General features: G+C 33.4%; 1 protein-coding gene and 1 long non-coding RNA gene across 7 annotated transcripts in view; one reads left to right on the forward strand and one right to left on the reverse strand.

Moving 5' to 3' along the window:
- Positions 1-1531, forward strand: part of LOC141380808 (uncharacterized) — a 99134-nt gene extending 97603 nt beyond the window's left edge. Inside the window, exon 5 of the long non-coding RNA XR_012399666.1 lies at positions 161-1531. This is a non-coding gene — a long non-coding RNA (uncharacterized lncRNA). The remainder of the gene's footprint in view (positions 1-160) is intronic.
- adarb2 (adenosine deaminase RNA specific B2 (inactive)) overlaps positions 1-25178 on the reverse strand; it is a 597874-nt gene that overhangs the window by 567521 nt on the left and 5175 nt on the right. The gene's annotated exons all lie outside the window — the stretch shown is intronic.

Here is a 25178-nt window from a genome sequence, read left to right on the forward strand (position 1 = left end):
CAGCCACCCACTTCCCTAAACCCAACCAACAGTGTTTTCAAAAGCAATCTAGAAAAAGAAAAGCCTCCATGGCCACCTGATTTTTACCATGTTTTCAGATTTTACCAAATTCTCACCCTGTTATTTACTTTTTATTTTATTTTTTTGGCTTTTGTTTTAGCTGCTTTCTGGAACCGTTCTTCGCCGGACTCGAACCCCATCGTAACGGTCAACTCCACTCTGTCTCAAATCCTCCGACGGACGCAGCAAGGCACTGGGCAAACTGGTAACAGCAGAAAAGCTGTCGACATGGAGGTAAGCGGTCAGCTAGTTAGCATGAAAAGGAACTGTGTCATACCGCTCTGTTGCGTTCGTTTTACAGACAAAATGCAGCCACACAAAGCTCTGACCACATGATTTGCGATCTCCAGAAATGTATATTAGGCTACGTTTTTAGAACTAGCCTATGTTCCAACCTCAACACCCAATCATGCTTGCATTAGAGCCCTGATCAGATATAAATACTATATAACAGCTGCAAATGATTAGACAATTCAAATGATTAATTATGAACAAAATCACAGAACGCTCCTTGCACGTTTCAGTATTTGGTTTCATGAATCAATCTGAGAATCATCATTGTAGGGTTCTCTGGCAGATAATCTGGCAAAGCATTAGCACTCAAAAACCAGAAGCCTAGACCATAATGAAGCCTGAAGCTCAACATTAAGCTTCTGTTGGAGCAATATGACTCGATTTTTACATTCTCTGAAGAAAATGTCTACATTTTTTTAGAGCAGAAATAATCACTACTTGTGTTTTTGCTGAAGTCTTCAGATTGTCACTGTGCTGCTAGGCAGTTGCTAGGGTGTCTAAACAGTGTTGTGGTGTTTCATATAAGTGTTTTAGGTTTATTTTTGTTCCCCACCAGATTCAGAATCAAAAATTCTCAGAAATAACCTAGAGATTTAGGGGGCATTTACATAATTGTGTTTTGAACAAAACAATCAATAGCTTTTGATGTTTTTTTAATTTATTTTTGAACATTTTCACAACAGCTCTGTGCCTGAAATTATCATCTTTTGAAAATGGTTTTAGAAAAATTATATTATTATAGTCTCAGTGTAATCTAGAAAAAAGAGTGTTTAGTAGCATTTAGTTATATGTTTAGTTATAAGTTAATAAAAGTAATTGTTATGATCCAAAAAAGATGTGAGTAATGTGTTGATATATTTGTTTTTTAACGTATATATATTTTTTAATTTACACATTTAAATTAAACCAATAATACACTGTAAAAAATGTTTTCGGAGAACATAGGCGAATTAAGTTCACTTATTAGTTTTTTTCAAATTTTAGTGGATTGAACGTAAAACAATTTAGTTGTCCCCCAAAACTCAAGAATTGTGTGGTTCTAGCCAAAACTAACGAATAAGCAAAATAACTAAATCTACTTCTGCATTTTATTATTCAATAATCAATTATTTAATTGAATGTTTAACATTACTAACCAAGAAAATCTTCTCCATCTAGTTTTAATGTTTAAAATTTGAAAAAAAAGTGACAAATTTCACATTTAGTGCAAAAAATCAGCATTTTCTGGGTTGGCAATGTAAAATATCAACCCAGACTCAATCTGAAAAACGTACCGCCATATACATTTCTGGACAGTGTCAAACATGTTGCAGGAGGTGCATTTTAAATTTTTTTTTTTTGCATTTTTTGTTTTCGCGAATCCATTAGAGGCTGCTGTGTACGATTTTTCAGATCTTAAATTTCTCTCGCGAGTGCCATTTGCGCCTGCTGTTCTCATATAAATCCACCAGAGGCCGCCATCAATTGGCTAACTGACTGACTGACTGACCCACCCTGCTCCTCCACTAAACCCAACCGACAGTGTTTTCAAAATGCAATCCAGAAAAAGAAAAGCCCTCATCTGATTTTACCACGTTTTACCTGTATTATTCGTTTTAAAGATGAAATGCAGCCATACATACTTCTGGATATGTAATTCGTGCTCTCCAGAAATCTTTCTAGGGCTACGTTTTCAGAATGAGCCTATGTTGTAAAATATAGTTGAAAACCAAGCTTCCAGTATGTTTTCGGATCTTCTACAACACACACACTGACGTTTTTTAACATCAAAAGTTAACGCAGAGATCAAGTGCAATGCAATTTGAACATGTTAATAATCCCTAAAAATATTGTGAATCACAAGCTACAGACAAAAATACCATTTTTTTACAGTGTATGCAAATGCCAACTACACCACAATATTTTATGGTAGTTTAGTAATAGTATCTAATATATGAAGCCCTTTCCCTCAAGTGATTCAAAGGAGAGAGAAAAAAAAAACATACCCTTCATCTGGAAAGTTCCTTTGGTTTCTCACCTCGCTTTGGCTTTCACACCCAACTAAAGTCAAGTTCGCACTCTCTGCAGGGATCAGGGAGTCCTGGCGGTATCATTGATTTCATTTATTTTGAGGCTGAAAATCGTTTGCATGAGCTTTTGGACCACTGCCATCCCATATGCTGTTAAAGACAGCGATTCTCCCCCCGTGGAAGCTCTGCAGACTATGTGCAGTATGCAAAGAGTATTACATTACTGCACGGCTGTAATATTGTCACGCCATATTGTGTTCTGCAAAACTAACAGGTAGAATGGCTTGTCACCTAAAACCAGCCCTATATTTGGAAATATTGAGGAAATCTATCTCTAAAATGCTGTATCGTTTCATGCTGCGTCCTCTTGGTACAGTAAACACGATGTTTCTGTAGATGAACAGTCACAACAACCAATTCGCTGTCTACACCATCTGTCATTGAAGGTTATTTCATCCAGAAAAAAATATTTAAGTAATATTAAAAAGAATAAGCAATTAAGAAACATGCTAATTTGCAGATATTTTTCACACGTTAGCTTACCACTTTACTTGACAGAACAACATTTAATCCTAAAAAATTCACTCAGAAAGCAAACTTCACAAGAGAATTCTTCATCCCATCTAAAACTGGTCTTAAACGTCTAATTAAGAAGCAGAGAGCTGTCCAAGCAGAGAAAAAAACAGCTTTGTATCTGCTGCGGAGATCAAGAGGCAAATCCCAGGCCAACAGCTTCTGTAATGGCATATTAGGCATTCCCCCAAAACAGACTTGCTTATAAAAAGTCCTGAAAATAATTTGACATGAGTGGTCGCACTGTTCTTGGTTTCCGCTTTCTAAGTGCTCTTTTTTTGTGCGATGGGGCTATTAGGGTTTTAATTGTGAGTGCCCTGGGATAAACCCTAGAAGAATGCAAGCGCTGTCTAAACCAAGGCCTCTGCCAGATGCAGTGGACTCAGGCTGCAGGAGACATTATGGGCCAATGCTTGGCAGCATTCCTTCATTCTCTCTGTTCTGCCGAGACTTTCTGTATTATTATATAAAAGACGGTTCTGACGTGGTTGTCATTGTCCACATGAAACATGCAACCATTTTGATTTGTATAGTGACGCACTTCCCAGAGAAACAGAATATTAAATGAGCAAACAGTGGGCGTGGCTTGTTTTTTTACTGTGAGCTGATTGGATGTAGTAAAGTAGGCATGTCATTCAGATGGGGGGGAAAGGGTGTGGGGAGAGTTCTTACAACCTAACAGACTCCTCCTCCTCTTCTGTTTGTTCAAAACTGAGCGTTTGAAGGGCGTGCTTAAGTGTGTTAGCTCCGCCCAATACCCAGAGGTGGATAGTAACAAATTACATTTACTTTGTTACATTTACTTAAGTAAGATTGTTGGGTATTGGTACTTTTTGAGTACATTTTAAATTACTAAAGTAAATTATTAGAGGAAAATCATTACTCTTACTTTGCTTCATTTGGTGGGATTCCTCCATTACGGTGAAATGATACTAAATTTGATTTATATGACTTGTTTGCAAATATCGTGAGGTGCCGCATTGGAGAGGTTGCTAAAGAGACGCTCCTCCCACTTTCTGTTAGAGGGTCCGCGCCTGTGTTGGAATGAATATATACACATATATATATGTGTGTGTGTGTGTGTGTGTGTGTGTGTGTGTGTGTGTGTGTCACTCTTTCATGGCGGGGCGGGGGCGCCACACCAAAAATCATCCCACCATGGTTACATTACAGCTTCTTGTTCAAAACATTCAGTCGGTTCATCCAGTTAATGGCGGGTTAACGCATTACGTATAGCACATCTGAACCAATTAATTAGGACCTGAACAGCATAATTACAGGCAGGTGTGTTTCATATGGGATGGTAGGAGGCGGTGTTTGACGGAGTGTGCGACGTGTTGGAATGAACAGGAACTTCCGGAAGACTTAGGATGTCTGAAAATCACGTTTAACAACTACAGTGAGACGCGATCCAGTGGTATATCCGTGGAGCTCAAAGGAGCACATGACAGTTTGTGGCTGTGTGTGTGGCTGTGTCTGTCTGTGTGAGTGTGTGTGTGTGTGTGGTCAAGTAATGTGCATTTTCAGCGGACAGAGGGCTGTTCAGAAATGCTAGGTAAAATATGGTGTGGATGTGGATAATTTTTGTTCTAAAATGCTATTTTAATACTAAGATGTATTAGGGTAAACGGGGCCTAAGTGTGTATTTTTCGTGAGCGTGATTGTGATGGGGGCGGGGCGGAGGATTGGCGATGCCGGCTTAGCATCGTGTTGTCTATTGGCCATCGGCAACGGACAATGACATTGTCTATCAGCCCAACCCTATTTCCAGCCTAGGGGACACGAGGGAACGTATATTTCGCTTTATCAGTTTAGCGGCTAATTCGAACAAATTCAGTGGGCTATATGCACAGCTAGTGTTTTTCAGCCTATGATAAACATTTGGTGAAAAGTGACTATTTTCATTTTTATAAAGTTTCTTTTACATGTCCTTCCAGCCGCATCCCAGTACTGGGAATCACCCATACACACTTGCATTTACACTGATACGCTACCGCCAATTTATTTGTCTTTGGACTGTGGGGGAAACCGGAGCACCCAGAGAAAATCCACACCAACACGGGGAGAACATGAGAACTCTACGGAGAAATGCATGTCCACAGATTCAGTATGGCCTTACTAATCACTGTATTAATCTAAATGCTTTGCCTTACTAACAAACACTCGCATTTTTCTCTCCAAGTTGTGTCAAATTTCGGACAATAGCCGTGCAGGGAGTTTCTATAAATGTTTCATTGCATTTGGCAGCGCAGGAAGATTAAACCCTCCCTTTGACAGTTATTTGTAATGACATCTGAATGCATTGGCCAAAAAAAATAAATAAAAAATGCAGACAGATGTTCGGCATGAAATATTGATTCTATAAATCGTAACCTGGTTTTGTCGTGCACTACACCAGCCTGCACCAAGTTGTCCATTATTAATGATGAATGCCTTTTTTGTGTGTGTTACTTTTGATTTGTTGTATAGCGGCTCCTACTTTTTTCCTGCTAGCGAGTCTGATGAATGCGAGGCCTATGAAAGCGCAAACTCAGGGCTCTTCTGAAGGATGAATAGGTGAAATCTGTCTATATCTGGCCCTTCAAAGGGAAACGCTTCTCGCTGTAAAGATATGCAGGCATGGAGATGTCTGCGGCGATGCTGCCAACGCTGTCTCAGCTTGGAGACCGCCAGGTTCCTCCCACTGCTCTGACACAAATAAAAGGGAATAATATGCCCTCTGTGCATGAGCAGCATATTAATTCAGACAAAAGTGCCCTTTATCTCGCACTGTTTCCAACCGGGGACTGAGAGAGAAAGAGACAGATTCAAGGCTAGAAGCTCTAATAGGGATCTCAGAAAATAGGGTGCGAATTATACAGTGGGTCGACTTTTTCGGTAATGTTAGCTCATTTTTTGAGATATCAACTTCAAATTTGGAATCAAATTGTTTCAGATATTTAGCTTCGATTTTCGATCAAAATTAGGCTAAAACACGTTTTGCAAAATACACATTTTATTTATGAGAAATATCACACGAGTAGCATTGAGATATGGCTGTATATCGGCACTGGTGGGAGGTGAGCCTTGGCAGGAGGCCACAGGCAGAGTGCCTTAGTGTCTCATCAGTGATGATGTACAGACATATCGCATTGCTACTCGTGTAATTTTGTGTTTATACAGCATAACCGTGTATATATAAAAAAAAAAAAATCCAACACAGAGTCTAAAAATCCTTTGTATTAGGAACTACATAGTGTTTGAATGATTCTCTAGCATAATGTCTAAAGCAGGGATGTCAAACCTAATTCTTGAACGGCCGCAGCTCTGCACAGTTTAGTTCCAAGCCTAATTAAACACACTTGATCAAACTTATTGAGTCCTTCAGACTTGTTTGAAACATACTGGTAAGTGTGGGCTGGAGCAGGGTTGAAACTGAACTGTGCAGGGCTGCGGCCCTCCAGGAATTGAGTTTGACATCTCTAGTTCAAAGTGATGTCAAAACAGGTGATTTTGCTCACATTTTAAGATTATACGGCTGAACGGCATGAAATGCCATCAGTCTGAGATTTCCCATTATTTCTCTGTTGTAATCAGGATTTCACAATAATTAACCCAGAAAAAGCCAAAGCAGCACAAACACTACGAGATTACTATGGAACAAATACAGCACTTCAACACACAAAAGAGAGAGATCGACTTAGAATATCACTTATCAGTTTAATAATGATTTGATCAGCTGTAGTTTTTAATTATGCTGGGTTTTTCTCCTCTAAGGACTTATTATGCGGTCTCTGTCGCCATCTTTAATTAATATTTTTTCACTCATTCATTTATTTATTCATTTATGTGTTGTTTATTTATTATTATAACTTATTCATTCATTTACTTGTTAGTTAGTTACTTGGCTAGTTTATAATCCTGATTTGTATAATATAATATCTAATTAATATATATAGATAATAATATCTAATATAATATATAATTTGTAATACAATGATATAAATATAATTATCTAGTACAATATTATTTACTGTTTAAAAAAATCAATTATTAGAAATGAGTTATTAAAACTATTATATTTAGAAATGTGTTGAAAAAAATCAGTTTTACGTTAAACAAAAAATTGGGGGAAAAATAAACAGGGGGGCTAATAAATCTCACCTTAACTGTGTTTGTGTGTGTATATATATATATATATATATATATATATATATATATATATATATATATATATATATATATATATATATATTCATTTATTAATTTATTTTCTTTTCGGCTTAGTCCCTTTATTAATCTGGGGTCGCCACAGCGAAATAAACCCCCAACTGCATATGTTTTATGCAGCAGATACCCTTACAGCCACAACCCATCACTGGGAAACATCCAAACACTCTCATTTACGCACTTAAACAGAAAATGTAGCTCACCCACTTGTGGGGGAAACCAGAGCAACTAAAGAAAACTCACGTCAACATGGGGAGAACATGCAAACTCCACACAGAAATGCCAACTGACCCAGCCGAGGCTCGAACCGGAGACGTTCTTGCTGTGAGGTGATTGTGCTACCCACTGCGCCACCGTGAAGCCCCTATATGTAATAAATGGTATACTGTATATATAAATATATACCATCTATTATATCTCTACACATTTTAGCCAAACGCTTCATATATCTGGGCTATTTTTGTCTTAAACCCTGGCTATTTTTGGACCCTGCGGATGTAATATAATAACAAACAAACAATAAATATATTTCCAATCAGTAGAGCGGCTTAGTCTACAACTTAATTAACTAAACTAACTCAATCACTAAGCCATTTTGAAGTTGTCAACTCAATCTTACGCCTATTCATAACTTTTTGATTTAGTGGATAACTCAGTTTAATGTGTATGATTACAGGTTAACTGTACAATACTGTTTGGGGAGCTCACCTTTTGTACACTTTCATACCAATTTGAATTAGCTACTTTCCTAAAAATACCTGAAACAGTTCTGTTTCCTCGAGAGATCTGAGTTTTTGAGAATATGTTGTTTGTGGTTGTGTGTGCTGCAGTGTGCACCTCTGCTGTGGCTTTAATGATGGTGGGAAAGGCATTGAGGAAAGCGATGGCTTTAATTGGCATGCAGGGAAAGTAAATGTTCTCACTCTGTTGATCAGACGAGCAGCGGGGCATGACAGGCATACAGTATCTCATAGACTTCATTAGAGGAAGACGGACGGGGGGGTTTTGCGGACACTACAGACTCTATGCTAAACAGTCTGGCAGAAGAGCCTGTGATTCCATATCAAGCACAACAAAAGCAGACAGGAAGCACAGACACTGCCACAGTCAGACGTTTGGACTCTTTATTGGAGGGATTATTATTGGAATCCAATACGCAGTTCTGTCTTTGGCTATTTTTGATGCTGTGGGGTTTTGAAATATATTTCTTTGTTGCTTATTTACTATGCCCGACTGTTGATTTATGGTGATGCCTTAAAAAAGGGATTTGTTGAATCTTTCATTTGAATGATTCACTTGAAAAGGGTTGATTTATACAGAAATAAATTGTTTTTAATAAAAATAAATAAATCAATTAGTTTAGGAAAGAAACAATGCATTGTTGCTATAAAAAACATAAAAATGTTCTTCTTTGGCTTTGTTTTAAATATTTTCTGTTTGGATTTGTTTATTATCTGTTGCTTTGATTAATTAATGCATTTTTTATTAGTTATGCATTTTGTAAATATTTTTATTATTTAATTATGCATGTATTGTGTTTATTTTTTATGCATTTTTATTTAATTATTTATGTATTTAATTTAACTTTTTTATTTATTCATTTATGTTTTAATGGACAAATTTTTGTATATATTTATAATTTAATTTGTTTTATTTATTTAAAAATTATTTTTTATAAAACAATTTTTATGCATATATTTAATTATTTTAATGTATTTTGTTAAATTATTTATTTTGCATTTATTATAATTTTTATTAAATAAGTAATTTATTTTAAAATATTTATTTATTAGTTATGCATTTTTAAAATTATTTTTAGTATTTAATTACGCATTTATTATTTTTTTAAATACATTTATTTATTTTTATTTTTAATTTTTATTAATTATTTTGTATGCATTTATTTAATTATTTTATCTATTTTATTATTTCTTTTATTTTTATGCATTTATTTATTTGTATTTTTTATTAAATAAATTATTTACTTATGCATTTATTTACTTAGTTTTTATTAATGAATTATTTATTTATCTATTTATTTATTTTATTTATGCATCTTTTATTTATTTATTCATTTTTTTTCTTTCCTACTTTTTTATATCTGTATTCGTTCATTCTTATTTTTTAAAAATATTAATTTTTTTTGATCACTTATTTATTTGTTTATTTATTTTGATAAATTATAATATTTTAAATCACTAGAATTAACATTTAATGGTTGGTATACATTTTACAATTGAATATTTGGGCCTGGGATGAGAGTTAAACTGTAAGGTTTAGAAATAAACAGAAAGCACATGTCATTATTAAAGATAATGTAATCAAAAAGACATTTTAGTCAACCTTGAGTAATGAGTAGGGTTACTTGTGTTATTTATTTATTTTTTTATGTGATGTTGAATGTGTTCGCATTGGTCATTTTTTATGTGATGTGATGATGTTGAATATAATTATTTAACTAAAGAAAGAGAAATGTCTACCCTTGGATAATAAAGAATGTCTAATTTTTTTTTTATAGAAGCATAATGTTGCAAATAGAAAGGCAAAATAAATACAAATCTCAGAGAATATTAATGTGACCTTCATATAACCAGAGAAATCAGTTGGTTTTAATAACAAATCAAGCCCTTAGGAGATAAAAGTGTCCAAAGTTGAAGAAACCTCAATGTATGATTAATAAACCCTCGAGGTGCACAGATACAGATACACACACACACACACACACACACACACACACACACACACACACACACACACACACACACACGCACAAACACACTGCACAGTCAGAAATCTACAACCAAGACAAATTTGTTTAAGTGAGTTTTGAAGAAATGCACATCTGTCTCCAGTTAAGCAGGCCAGTGATTTTTTTCTTATTTATTTATTTGTTTATTTATTGGCTTCTGCTTTCTTAATTTAACAAATGCGACTTTTATTCAGCACGGATCATTAATTCTGAATGCTTTCAGGGGCTTTTAAGCATACAGCGATTGAAATGAATAACATAAACAACTCTCGCTCAGTCCAAATTTGCTTTTCCGAAGCGTCGCACACCCATTGCCCCCTCGCTCGGGGAGAATTTGCAGCTCTTTCAGTCACGTTGACAGTTTTTTGTGTCTGTCCCAAAGTATTTACAACACCTCACGCTCAATCCCGAACCCCCCACCAACCCTGTCAAACCCTCCTCTCTGTGTTAGCTGACTTCCCGTCGACGGGAGCTTTTCTTCGGCTTGGTCAGCGCTTGCTGAGCTGGTCCTGCTTTGGCTGAGCTGCGGAGAGATGGATGCACTGATCACAGGGCTAATTATGCTGAACCATCAGCCGACTGACCTCACTGAGTGGGCAAATCACCTCTCTGAACAGCAGAAGCAGACTGGGAATTCAGATGCTCTCTCTTCTGGGGCATAACTAATGATACAATGGGATCTCATTAGCCTGTGTTTGTATTTTGAACAAATATTTAAGATACTGAATTGTACTTGGGTACATCCAGGAGGTTGTTATCGCAGAATAAAGCCTGACAGGATTATTGGAAGTTGGACATGAAGTGAAGCACTTTTGTATAAAGACTGATGGGATTTATTCTCCGAAAACAACCATCATGGATGTACTTTATCCCACTAATGGATCCACTCCAGAGTTGGTTTCAATTGAGCCGAGACCACATTTAAGCATTTAAGCATTTAAGCGATCTCGGAGCAATTGTTTTGGCGCTGATCCGAGTGCGATTGGTGGTTTTACATATGCCAAACGAACTGCGCTAACTGGGCAAACGAGACAGGTTCCGAAACAAAGTCTAGGTGAAAGCACCCTTAATCACAAGATGGTGGCAAACAATCAAAAGCAAAACTGACAGAAACGAAAACAGCTGATGGAGTATACACTAACCTGTGCATTATTCAGTCACAATATGGTGCCAAAGAGGCAAAAACTCAAATGAAACAGAAACAAAAACGAATACAGCTAATGTACTTACTAACCTATGCAATTTTTTCTCATGTCAACGCGTCAAAGATGACAAAAATGAAGACAGCTGATGGAGTATACACTAACCTGTGCATTATTTAGTCACAAGATGGTGCCAAACAGTCAAAAACCACAAAGCTAACAGAAACTAAAACAGCTGATGGAGTATACACTAACCTGCGCATTATTCAATCAGAAAATGTCAACAAACAGTCAAAAACGCAAAGTTGCGTTAAGTTAAATTAATGGATTTGTGTTAGAACAGCATAAAGGAATTGTGAGGAACCCAGCATTTTGTTCAGTACATGGGAGGGCGAATATTTAGCCACAGGCATGGCGGTTCATTCATATAAATAACAACCCTTAAGATAAATGCCTAATTTGACACCATAGATAATTCCCATCCGAGCATGGAAGATGCATTCACAGCCAGTCACTGTTAATAATGCGATCGAGCAGAACAATTATGTGACAGTATTTGGGCTGTCATGTGAGAAAAGGAAAGCCGTTCGCTGTCCTTCACCCTCTCCCAAACAGACACAGGCAGGCAAAGCAGGAACGATATGCTATGCAAATGGAAAACTGCTAATGTATGAGAACCATGTGGTTCAAAAAAAGTGACTGGGAATGAGTGCGCAGTTCCATGGGAAAAGATGCTTTGGATATAATGAAGCTATCAGCTAAATGGCAGTAAACCACAGTGCTTTGAGTACTTGTTTATGGTTGGTCGGAAAAAGCACTGCTTGTTTAGCCTACTTATTTAAAATGAGCTGATTCAACACAATTCTTGAGTTTTTTTTGGGTGGACAGCTTAATTGTTTTATGTGCAAACCAAGTAAATTTATAAAAACAATTAACTTAATAGATTTGTGTTGGAACAACATGAAGGAATTGTGTAGAACACAACATTTTTGTCCCTTTTTTTAAGTGAGTGAACACAATGGGCTCTATTTTAATGATCTAGGTGTAAAGTCTAAAGCTCATGGTGCAAAAGCATTAAGGGCGTGTCCAAATCCGCTTTTGCTATTTTAAGGAGGGAAAAATAGAGTGTGCGCCCGGCGCATGGTCTAACAGGGTTATGCTGATTGTAATAATGAGTTATGGGTGTGTTTTGAACATAACGTGCATTAAACCAATCAGAGTCTCAACTCCCATTCCCTTTAAGAGTCAGTTGTGTCGCACCATCATACATTTGCTATTTACATGACGGACTTTGTAAGTGGAAAAACTGAATGCTTTACTACCGAGAAAACAGTTAAACATGCAGCGTGAAGATAAAGAACGAGCCTCCTTCATTCGGCCTCTTTACTTTCTTTTTACTTTACTCCTTTACTTTCGTGGATAAGGAAACGGTGGAAACTCACACCACTGAAGACATCTATTAGCTTACGTATTTAATTTATTTTTGTTAAGCGCTTTAAGTTTTGCTTCAAAACTATTTCTGAATTAAGTTCTAATTTCCAGCAGACAAATAAATGAACAATAATAACAAAGTGTGTGGGAGTTATATCCGAACACACGTCCTGTTCTTATTGTGAATCAGACGTCTCCAAAACCCGACAGGTGGACAATTCTAAACTAGTCTTTTTTAAAACAAATATAAATATGCATATAATAAATAATAATTAATAATAATTGTTAATAATAAAATAAAATTTAATAATAATATTGTACAAATTGTCATGAATAAACTGATAAAAGCTCCCTGAGATGAGGTATTGAGGCAGTGGTTTTAATAATTATGTACAAAATACATTTTAATCCTTTAACATTTTTCATATGTAAAGATATTTGTGTATTGCTGTACATCCTGTGTGTATTAAGCAATGTGTAAGCATTTGGACACGCAGGGGTGCATAATTAATGTGCTCTGGGCTGGATTTTAGACCAGCTTTTACTTGGTCAATTGCGCAGTCTATTTCAGTTCCTCAAAATAGCTAAGCGTCAATGTGCTATAACACACCCCTTTCTAGACCGAAACACCCATGAGTACACAAAGTTGCGCAAATGGATTTGCTATTTAAACAACATTACTGTTGCGCTGGTCTGAAAACAGCAATTAATTGAGACATAAACGTCTTGCGCCTTATTGCGCCAGGTGTATGATGGGACCCATTGTCTTAAATTTCTGAATTAAAATTAACTACAGCTAAAGTCAGAATTATAATCTCCCCTGAATCATTTGTCCATATTGTTTTAATAACTAATTTCTAATAACTGATTATTTTGTCTTAGTCATGATAACACTACGTAATATTAAATAGACATATTTTTAAGATATTAGTATTCATATTAAAGTGCAATTTCAAGGCTTAACTAGGTTAATTAGGTTTACTATAGGCAAGTTAGGGTAATTAAGCAAGTCTTTGTATAACAGTGGTTTGTTCTTTAGACAATCGAAAACAAATACTGCGTAAGGAGGCTAATATTATTGACATTAAATTTCTTTTTTTTAATTAAAACTGCTTTTAATCTAGTCGAAATAAAACAAATTAGACTTTCTCCAGAAGAAAAAAATATTTAAAAATATATAATAAAAATGGATAATTAAATGAACTTAACACTTCTAAATTGTTGTTGTTGTTGTTTTAAGTAAAACTTGAAGACAATGGATTTACTCCTTTTTTAAGTAGTCTCTTTTTTCAGTGTGAGGGAAGGGGAAAGATGGAGGAATGCTTAGCATGTGCAACCGCATTTACTGGCTATTTGGTGACAATCTGCGAAAGGCATTATATGTGAGCAGCTCAGTGTGGCCTGGGTTGTTTGTTATGGGAAAGTCACCCCTCGGTCGTTTGGGGTTTGGCCCCCGAGGCAAGAAATGTCCTATTTTGACCTGGGGTCCCGTTTCTCTGTGGGGGGAACATGGAATTTTAACAACCTCTTTTGTGGTGGTGTTTTGATATACCAGCCTGTTCAGAGCAGTGCGATGCATGGACAAATAAAACATGCGATTAGCTTGTTTTGTGTGCTTATAATCGTAACATCATAATCATTGTTGGGTGTAATTATTTAGAAAGTAAATAGTTGCTGTAATTTAACAAAAAAGTAAAGTGATTACTTTAAGCAATGTAGTTACATAATTAGTTATTTTGCATTAATAGTTATATTACAATTGCTTAAACTTGATTGATTCACTGAATTAATTCATACAGAAACGTTGAGCTTATCTTCAGAGTAACACATATATTATATATAATATGGTGTGAAAAAGTATTTGCTACCCTCCTTTGCCGATTTCTTATGTAGTAGTGGTACTTTATAACACAGGGCTTTATAGTGTTGTATTTTCTTTCTCTTAATAATAAAAAACTTTGTTTTAAAACTGCATTATGCTTTTGTTTGTCTGTTTAATTAGGTTGATTATCTGAAACAATAAAGTGTGACAAACATGCAAAACAAAAAAGAAAAGACAAAAGAAAATAAATCAGTAAGGGGCAAAAACTTTTTCACACCTATTTATTTATTTATTTATTTATTTATTTACTATTCAATAATTTCTTTGTTTGTTGTTTGTGAAGGAATAATAATAATGATAATAATGATAACAACAAATAATAATAATAATCATGACAAAATAATAATAATAATATTAAATTTAATAATAAATATTAATAATAATAATAATAATAATAATGACCAAATAAGTAAATATAATAATAATAATAATAATAATAATAATGATGATGATGACAAAATTTTATAATAATAATAATAATAATAATAATAATAATAACAATAATAATAATAATGACAAAATAAATATAATAATAATAAAAAAATAATAATAAGTTAGGGTAATTAGGTAAGTTATTGTATAATGATGGTTTGCTCTGTAGACAATCAAAAAATATTGCTTAAGGAGGCTAATAATATTGAAAAGTAAAATATCACCTTAAGATGGTTTTAAAAAAAATGTAATTGCTTTTATTCTAGCCAAAATAAAAACAAATAAGACTTTCTCAAAAAGAAGCAATATTATAGGAAATACTGTGAAGAATAAAACATAATTTGGGTAATATTTGAAAAAGAAAAAAATTATAGAAGGCTGAATCATTTTGGCTTCAACTGTATGTCATTACCTCATTTCTACATCATTGCCCATGCACAGTGAGGGGGTTTGTCAAACCACCCGTAGAAAACACTCTTTCATCTGTCTGACACTTTAACTGACGATTGCACCAGTTTTTTTAAACAGTGTCTTGAAGTGTTCGTTTTTCAATCTGATCAAGTGTCTACATGATCTCTTCCCCAATTCAATCGGAACTTGATTCACATCGAGCTCAGTTCAGATCAATTCAGGTGTTTACAGGAAAGCTCTTCTGTACAATTGAGCTGTCAATCTGATTACAAATGAATTATTTGTTGAGACGTAGATGTAGCAATTGACCTGCACTATTTGAGCCCAAATATATATATATATATAAAGAAAACTACAAACCTATTGCAAAGTCTGTAGCATTCAGGACATTTTTTATAACGAAGAAGAAACATCAACAAAAATAAAAAAATAAAGCATTATAGTTTTATCATTTAAAATTGTTTTATTTTATTTATTATTGTTTTTTTTAAAGCAAAACAATACCATAACGTCTTAGCAGAGATGTATGTGCTAGGATCCCAGTAGTACATTCATTCATTTTTTATTTATTTATTTATTTATTTATTTATTTACTTACTTACTTACTTATTTATTAATATGAAGGAGTAATTACTTAAATTTTTCTACTAAAAAAATCATTTTATATTATTTCATACATTGATAGCATTTTATAACATTTTATATAAGTTATGAATTAATGGTTTCTACTTCATCATTTTATTTTAAGTTTTACAGTGCTAGGATATATATTTTTTATTATCCTTTTTATTGTTTTATTTATACAGTGCTACAATATCCCAGTAGTATTCATGTGACATGACTAAATACAATTGTCACATAAGCTAAAATCCATTATTTAATACTGTGAAGTAATGTCCAATTAATATATTTTATTTTTATTATTTATTTAAATAAAATAAAATTAAATTAAATTAAATTTCATTTTTCATGAGGTATTATAATTATTGTTTATTTTATTAGATTTTTGTGGTAATGGTTTTATTTATTTATTTATTTATTTATTTTTATTAAATATTTTTAATGCAGTGAAGTGCTAGGATCCCAGTTGTATTTTATTTAATTATGCTTTTTTTTAATGCAGTGCAGTGGAATACCAATTGTATTCATATCACAAATATGTTTCAAACCTGCGGCTTTGCATTTTTTACATCAAAAATATGTTGTGACAAACTACTTATAAACAAACAGTCCAGAGTACTGTGAAAATAGCTTTGCATCAAATATTCAACATTATAAAAATTTAATTCAGTTTGTTCTACTAAGCAAACGCCATTTCCCTGATGCATTTAGATGATTGCTTCTTGTAAAAATAAAGCAATTTACAGTACAGTACATTAGAAACCCAATGGGTGGCATAAAATGTATACAAACCAGTTTTGTTGATGGGAGGTGAGAAGTGTATTGTTCTAACTGTCAGTTAGATTATCCAGTCATTAATCCATAAAACATATGTAATTGTTGGAGGTGTGTTTGAAAAAAGAAGACACTGCCAACTGCCCTTATTCCTATTGTCAGCAATCTGGCAACCCGTGCAGCAATATATAGAATTTGGGCTACAATAACTAGATGTCACTTAGATGTAAGGATGTCATTACCTTGACAAACTGATCTCATAGCTAGTAAACTTAACAAACTATTATACATTCCCAGAATTATTTTATTTTATTTTGCTTTGTTTGTATTTTGTTTTTATAACCACCATAAGGATGCCATTACCTATATAAAGTAAACTCAACAAGCTATGATATGTTAACAGTTTGATCAGTTTTTTTTCTATTTTATTTTTTTATATAATTTTATTTTAATATATTTTATTATGTTTGTAATTTTTTTTTTACTTGATTATTTATTTTATTTTGTTTTACTTTATTTTATTTTAATACAGTGTTCCAAGAAGCATTCACATGGCATATATGACTAAATGCAACAGATACAACACGATATATTCTAAAATAACAATTAATATTTTAGTATCATTTTAATATCAAAACTTTTTTCTACTAGATGTTTTATTTTATATTATTTGATATATTGAAAGCATTTTATAACATTTTACGTTTTATATATATTTTTATTATTATTTTTATCATTATACATACATATATATATATATACACATGTATATTTATACAGTGCTAGGATATCCAAATAGTATTCATGTGACATGACTAAACACAACAGTCACATATTCTGAAGTTCATTATATAATAATACTGTGAAGTAATGTCCAATTAATTTAATTTAATTTAATCATTCATTTTCTTTTCAGCTTAGTCCCTTTATTAATCTTGTGTCGCCACAGCAGAACGAACCGCAAACTTATCCAGCACATGTTTTACGCAACGGATGCCCTTCTCCACATTTCTCCACACAGAAATGCCAACTGATCAAGACAACTGATCAAGACAAGGCTTAGCCTAATTTAATTTAATTTAATTTAATTTAATTTAATTTAATTTAATTTAATTTAATTTAATTTAATTTAATTTAATTTAATTTAATTTAATTGTTTACGGTGTTGTTTAGCCGCGAAGACACAGAAATAATTAGGATAAAATCTTGAGGGAAAAAAACATGAAAAAGAATTGTGTTTTGCATTTTACTCTGTTTACCTGACATTCACCTGGGTAGAGGGCATGGAGAACCCGCTTATTTGCATTTAAAGGCACAGGCACAAATAAGTTACAATTCCCTCTGACCAAAAAATTTTACACTTTCAACGGTATAATTAATGATCTGATGTTTTGACTTGAAATTTCACAAACACATTCTGGAGACTCAAAAGGCTTATTTTACATCTTGTAAAAGGGTACAATAGGAGCACTTTAAAGCAAAACTTACATCAAGAATCCTCATGAATTGAGGTATTAATGCTGCAAAATGTTTTACACGACAATGTTTTTTTTTTATCCTAACAAGCACCATTGAAATCCCCTTTCCTTCTTTTCTTAAACTCTTGACAGAAGTGTTTTGTTTAGGTCAGCTAAGGCTATATCTGATCTATCTTCAAAATCGAGTGTCTCTTACTCTGAATTGTATGCTGGTATTTTATGAGCGCTACTGTAAAACTGCAATAACCTTTCAAAGGGTCATTTCTAAAGTACATCTGTGCACAACCTCCTCTAGCAGCGTTTGTTATTGAACAAAACTGTGCAGTCAATTGAACAGGTTGAAAAAAAGCGTAACATATGTGGAGTATAATAACGAACGGGTTCATAAAGTTCAGGTAGTCATCCAGAAAAACAACAAATCTATCAGTCCTTTGAGAAAAGGTCATCCTAAAGTTTCCCTTGAAACAGAAGTACTTACTCTTATACCTGTCTATTTATCTCCGCCACAGATTAAGACTGAGTGCTACTGAAACAAGAACATCTCGGACGTTTATTATAGTGTTCTGTAACCGGCGTGGCCTTGAGTCAAACATGTCCGCCGTAAAACATTTCCCACATTCTGCTGTTTAGACTAATGTTTCATTTAAAGCACTTAGGAATGTTAAAAGCGTATCGCCAAGGCCTGACATGGAAACCAATGGAAACGTCCTGTTTTTTTTTTAAGGTCCAATTGCCATTTTCCATTTCTCTGTGCATAAGAAGAATTGAAAAAAAAAACAAAACATATTGGTCGTCAATTGTGTTTTATTAATACGTGTGTGTGTGTGTGTGTGTGTGTGTGTGTGTGTGTGTGTGTGTGTGTGTGTGTGTGTGTGTGTGTGTGTTACAGTGTCACATAGTAAAAGAATGAACAAACAAATAAATAAACTTTTAGACAATGGAATAAAAAAGTATCAAATGAACGAATGAATGAATGGAGTAAGGAATAAATGAACAAATAAGTGAATGAAAGAACAAACAAATGAAAAAAAGAAACAAATAAACTCTTAGACAAAGGAAATAAAGTTTCAAATGAACGAATGAATAAACAAGCAAAAGAAAGAACAGAAAAACAAAAAAAACAAATAAACAAACTCAGACAAAGAAATACAAAGTATCAAATGAAGGAATAATTGAATGAGCGAATGAAAGAACAAACAAACAAACTCTCAGACAAAGGAATAAAAGTATCAAATTAACAAATGAATGAACGAGCGGATGATAGAACAAACAAACAAACAAACAAATAAACAAATGCATAAACAAACTCTCAAAGAAATAAAGAAGTATCAAATGAACAAATAAACAAATGAGCGAATGAAAAAACAGACAAACAAACAAAAAACAAACAAACTCTCAGACAAGGGAATTAAAAAGTATCAAATGAATAAATGAATGAACAAGCGAATGAAAGAACAAACAAACAAACAAACAAACAAACAAACAAACAAAAAAATAAACAAACGAAGCTGGCAAACTCTCAGACAAAGGAATAAAAGTATTCAAATTAACTAACAAACAAACTCAGACAAAGGAATAAAAAAGTATAAAATGAACGAAAAAATTAACGAGCGAATGAAAGAACAGACAAACAAACAAAAAAACAAATAAACACTCTCAGACAAAGGAATAAAAAAGTATCAAACAAATAAGCAAACGAATGAATGAATGAACAAGTGAATGAAAAAATAAAACAAACAAACAAACAAACTCTCAGACAAAGAAATTAAAAATGATCAACCGTACAAACAAATTAATAAACAAACAAACAAACAAACAAACAAATAAATAAATAAATGCTCAGATACAGGAATAGCATATCAAACTAACAAACAAAACAAACAAACTGGCAACCAAATAAATAAAGACAAAACAATTAAAAATATATCAAAAGAACTAAAGAATGAAAACAAGCAAACAAAAATATAAACTCTCAGATAAAAGAATAAAAAAGTATCAACTGTACAAACAAATTAATAAACAAACAAACAAATAAATAAATGCTCAGATGAAGGATTAGCGTATCAAACGAACAAACAAACTCTCTGCCAAATGAATAACAAATGTATCAAACAAACAAACAAACAAATGAATAAATAAACAAAACTGTGATACTGTGAGCATCTGAGGAGGTGAAGTACAGTTAAAAATGGAGCATTTGACGGTGGCAACATTAAAGCCGTCAAATCAGCGCCTGTGAACAGCAACAGGTCATTTGCATTTTAATCATGGTAAGGTCAGAGCGCTGTTTAGCAGACTGTGATTAAGCGCACATTCTCTGGCAAAAGTCATTTACGGAGCAGGAAGGATGCACTGACCCCATCACGTTTTACACATCCCGCATGTCCCAAACGTGGCAGCATATGCGTGTCATTTACAGATGATGAACTGTGAGCAATATTACAGGTGTGTATGAGGACACACTTCACTGCGCGGTCCATGTGCTGTTCATTAGTGAAGTGAAGAGTGTCAGCCTGGAAATATGAAGCACTGAGGATGTGCAGCAGAGCTCAGACATAAGCATGCACGGAGATTTCTCTACATGTGTTGTAGAATATGTTATATTGACACCTGTTGTATTCAGTCATTATGCATCATTTAAATGCTTCTGGGATCCTGTATTTAGATAAAAAAAAATAAAATAAAACAAAAAAGTACAATAACATTCATTCATTCATTCTCTTTTCGGCTTAGTATTTATTAACCAGGGGTCGCCACAGCGAAATAAACTGGTAACTTATCCAGCATATGTTTCAAGCAGCGAATGCCCTTGAAAAGCTTGTATATAAGGGTATATCTGATGTTTCTAGTTGTAATGTACCAGTTAACTCTGTCAGCCATAATTTAAGAGTTTGGAACTTCTTTTTTCTTTCAAAACAAAAAGATATGTTTTTTGGCAGATATCATCAACACAAATGAAACAAACTGTTGTTTGTTGTTGTTTAGTCTCAAAAATTCTTCAGAAACTCCAAATATAATTAATGTAGGATGTGGTTCAATCTTAATGTCTAATGTAACTGAAAAAAAAACTTGAAATATTTTGCTCCAGAAACTCTGTAACTCGGGACACATAACATAGGAATGAGACAGGTTGGAATCTAAAAACTGACATTTGTCACACACTGGGGACACTTCTGGAAACATTCTATTCAATTCACACTTGGAATAATAAAGCCTATGAAGCACTTTAAACTAAAGGAGATAATGTCTTGCATTAATGGAACATCTGTAAACCAGTTTAAGACTTTGTTCCCAAATTTCTGGTCACACTATTTGGAGGGTCAAAACAAACTGCCTCGGGGGCCGGGTTCGGCCTGCGGGCCGCCAATTGAAAAGCCCTGCGTATATGATCATTATCATATAATATTTTAAATATATATATATATAGGTAAAAAACAGGCGAAGCAGTGGCGCAGTAGGTAGTGCTGTTGCCTCACAGCAAGAAGGTTGCTGGTTTGAGCCTCGGCTCAGTTGGCGTTTCTGTGTGGAGTTTGCATGTTCTCCCTGCATTCGCGTGGGTTTCCTCCGGGTGCTCTGGTTTCCCCCACAGTCCAAAGACAAGCAGTACAGGTGAATTGGGTAGGCTAAATTGTCCATAATGTATGAGTGTGTATGTGAATATGAGTGTGGATGTTTCCCAAGGATAGGTTGCGGCTGGAAGGGCATCCGCTGTATAAAAACTTGCTGGATAAGTTGGCGGTTCATTCCGCTGTGGTGACCCCGGATTAACAAAGGGACTAAGCCGACAAGAAAATGAATGAATGAATAGGTAAAAATCAATACTGTCTGCTTGCTTTAATGGGCTTATTTTTGGTTTGTTTTATTTTAAATCCAGTGACATATATTAAACATGTTTTTAAATCACATCAAGAGCCTCGGTTAAGAAAGCAGAGCGAGATTTCCTAGATTTGTGAAATGCTGGTATAATGAACTGGTTATTTTGCAGGCTCATACTGTTTTGCATTAGAGGTTGTCTGAACAGATTTGACTATAAGCACAAAGTGTGAAATTGGAATACAAAATTATCAAGACGTTCTCGCTCTCTCATACGGCCACGTACGGCAGTCTGAGTGGAGGCAGTTGTCATGGTGATTAATGTAGCAGCAGGAAAGTTAACCTGCAGAAGAGAAGCGTGCAGGAGGATTTCTGAAAGCATTTCAATCTTGGACGTAAACTAATAGAGGCTTGCTCTCCCCGCAGGAGCTGAGAATACACGCTCATAGACCACAAGCCACACCGGCATTCAGAGGCCAATATCTCAATAGGTGTCTAGAAGAAATCCATTGAGTTCGCTTGATAAGAGCACATTTGCATCAGGTGCAGGAACCTACAAGGTATACAAAACGATTTGATTTGATTTTTTCTAGACCTGCTGCCACAGCTGAGTGAGCGTGAAAGTACAAACAAACTTTGAAGTCGCATTTTATATCCCAGCATTCATGCTACTATGTAATTACAAGGTAGTAAATGAATAATGAGTGCTTGTAATTAATATGTAATTATGCTACTTAAAATGGTGCCGTTATTAGCAGTGCTTGCTAAGGCAGGAATTGTTACCACTGTTGGTGATACTTAAAGTGACAGTTCACCCAAAACTGAAAACTCTGTCATCACTTACTTACTCCAATGCTTAATGAGTTTTTGTTTTCTTCTGATAAACGGAAAATAAGATATTTTGAAGAATGCTGTAAACCTGTAATCATTGACCTCTATAGTAATTGTTTACACTATGATGGAAGTCAATGGTTACACACTGAAAAAAGAATTTATTGGCTTTACTTAATTTTATTTAAGATATCAGTGCCTCCCACAGATTTGAAATATTCAAACACACACTTTGCTTACATAAATAGTTAACTATATGCCGCAAACAAAACATAATTAAATTTTTAATAATAATTTTACTTATTATATATGACTGTTATACACTGTTTCTTGGGTTAAAGTTAAATTGAGTGGGTTAAAGTTATTCAATGGGTTAAAGTTAAAAAAAAGACTAAAGACTAAATTAAAACAATCCAAATTCTCTTATATTTATGCTATTTAGGAGCCATGTGCACCCACTGACAGGTCAAATCTGCTTCTATCTCTCTTTCAAGTTCAAAGCAAACGTGATTTCCAAACCAATTTAGATTTGTATTCTTCAAAATATCTTCTTTTGTGATCAATCTATTTATCTAATGTTTTGATATTGTATAAATTGTGAATAAACTAACTTATCAGTCACTGTCCGAGATACTGGCAACAATTATCAGTATTAAAAATAGTTGTTTTAACCAGAAAAACCACTGCAGCCCTTGTTAAATAATGTACACACAGAGAAACACACACAACACATGGAATGACAAACACTGTCACGCTATTTTGTGTTCAGAGGCGGACGGCTGATGTGTGGGAACAAACTTGTGTGTGAGTCAGTTCTGGGAGCTCATTTACATTTATATTTACATTTATTTATTTATTTAGCAGACACTTTTATCCAGAGCAACTTATTAAAATGAAGAAGAACAACAGGAGCAATCAGACCAACAAAGAGACAACGTTTTGGGATGATAGCAGGTTCCAGTTTCTTTAACATTTAGCATTTAACAATTGCAAACAGACAGAGATAGATATAAATAAATAAATAAATAAACATAAAAAAACATAAAAAACATAAATAAAATATAAAACAAAACAAAATTAAATAAATAAAAACAAAACGAAAAATACAAATATATAAATAAATAAAAAACAAATATACTAATAAATAAATATATAAATATAAAATTAATAAAATATAAATCAAATAAACAAATAAAAATAAAACAAATAAACAAATAAATAAATAAAAAACTAAATAAATAAAAAATTAAATATAAATGACAAATAAATAAAAATATAAATGAATAAATAAATGAATAAACTAAAAATAAATAAATAGCAAATAAAATTTTAATATATAATATAAATAAATACAAAATAAATAAAAAGAATAAAATATTAATAAATAAATAAACAGAAAATAAAAATAAACAAATAAAAATAAAATAAAAATAAATCAATAAAAATACACTAAAAATAATAAATAAATAAAAAATAAAACATAAAAAACAATAACAATAAAATGTAAATAAACTTAATTAATAAATTAAAAATAAAAACTAATTATTACCAAATAAAATAAATTCGTTTATTAATAAAAATAATAATAAAATAAATAAATAAATACAATTTGCATCAATTTTGCTAAATTTAATTAAGATAAATAACACCAGGTAACATGATGAGGTTGACGTGCATAATGCCAAAATACAAATGTCATGATATAGTAATTAGTTACAGTCACATGCATTATGTGTCGGCTAAAATGACAGTCGCCTATAACCATTGTGTTAAATACCGAAGCGCATCTTGTTCCTTGCTCTCCAACGTGTTGTACATTATGTCATTCTGCCACAGCTGCATAATGACTGCTGTTAGAAATTACAAAGTGAGTGGTAATGCATTTTATCTCCAGCAGAAAAACATTTCGGCTGACTGTTAAAGATTATGGGGTTCAATAAAGAAAGTGGAAGATGAAGACAAACATAATATTAAGGATCATTAAAGAGGAGAATGCATTCATTTCCTCATGCACGGACTGACCCATCATCTCAGCGTTTAAAGTGCTAAATAACAGCCTGGTTCTTGATGGGTAATCACTAGTGTATACTCCCATTTATGACTGTGACTCATGCTAACAATCAGGGGAGTTGCTTTAATTACTGTTTACATTGCGATAGTCCCTTTCTTAGATTATTATGACTCATTCTGTGCACGAATCCTATATGTACCCACATACCCCAGAGAATATGACATGATGGCTTGATCAACAGTGGACAGATTGTGTTTTACACTAGGAGAACAGGCGAGTTTAATGAAAATGAATTAAAAAATTAGGATATGTTGTTACATTAGTGAACTTTAGCTATAGTAAAACTTGTATAAATAAAGATTTTTTATGCTTATCTACACAAACTATACATTGACCCATTCAATTTGTACAGGCTTTTGGCTTTTGAGTGTTTTTCTAAGGTGTGGATGTATGGTTGC

Source organism: Danio rerio, chromosome 24, assembly GCF_049306965.1.
Source record: "Danio rerio strain Tuebingen ecotype United States chromosome 24, GRCz12tu, whole genome shotgun sequence".
Taxonomy (NCBI): Eukaryota; Metazoa; Chordata; class Actinopteri; order Cypriniformes; family Danionidae; genus Danio; species Danio rerio.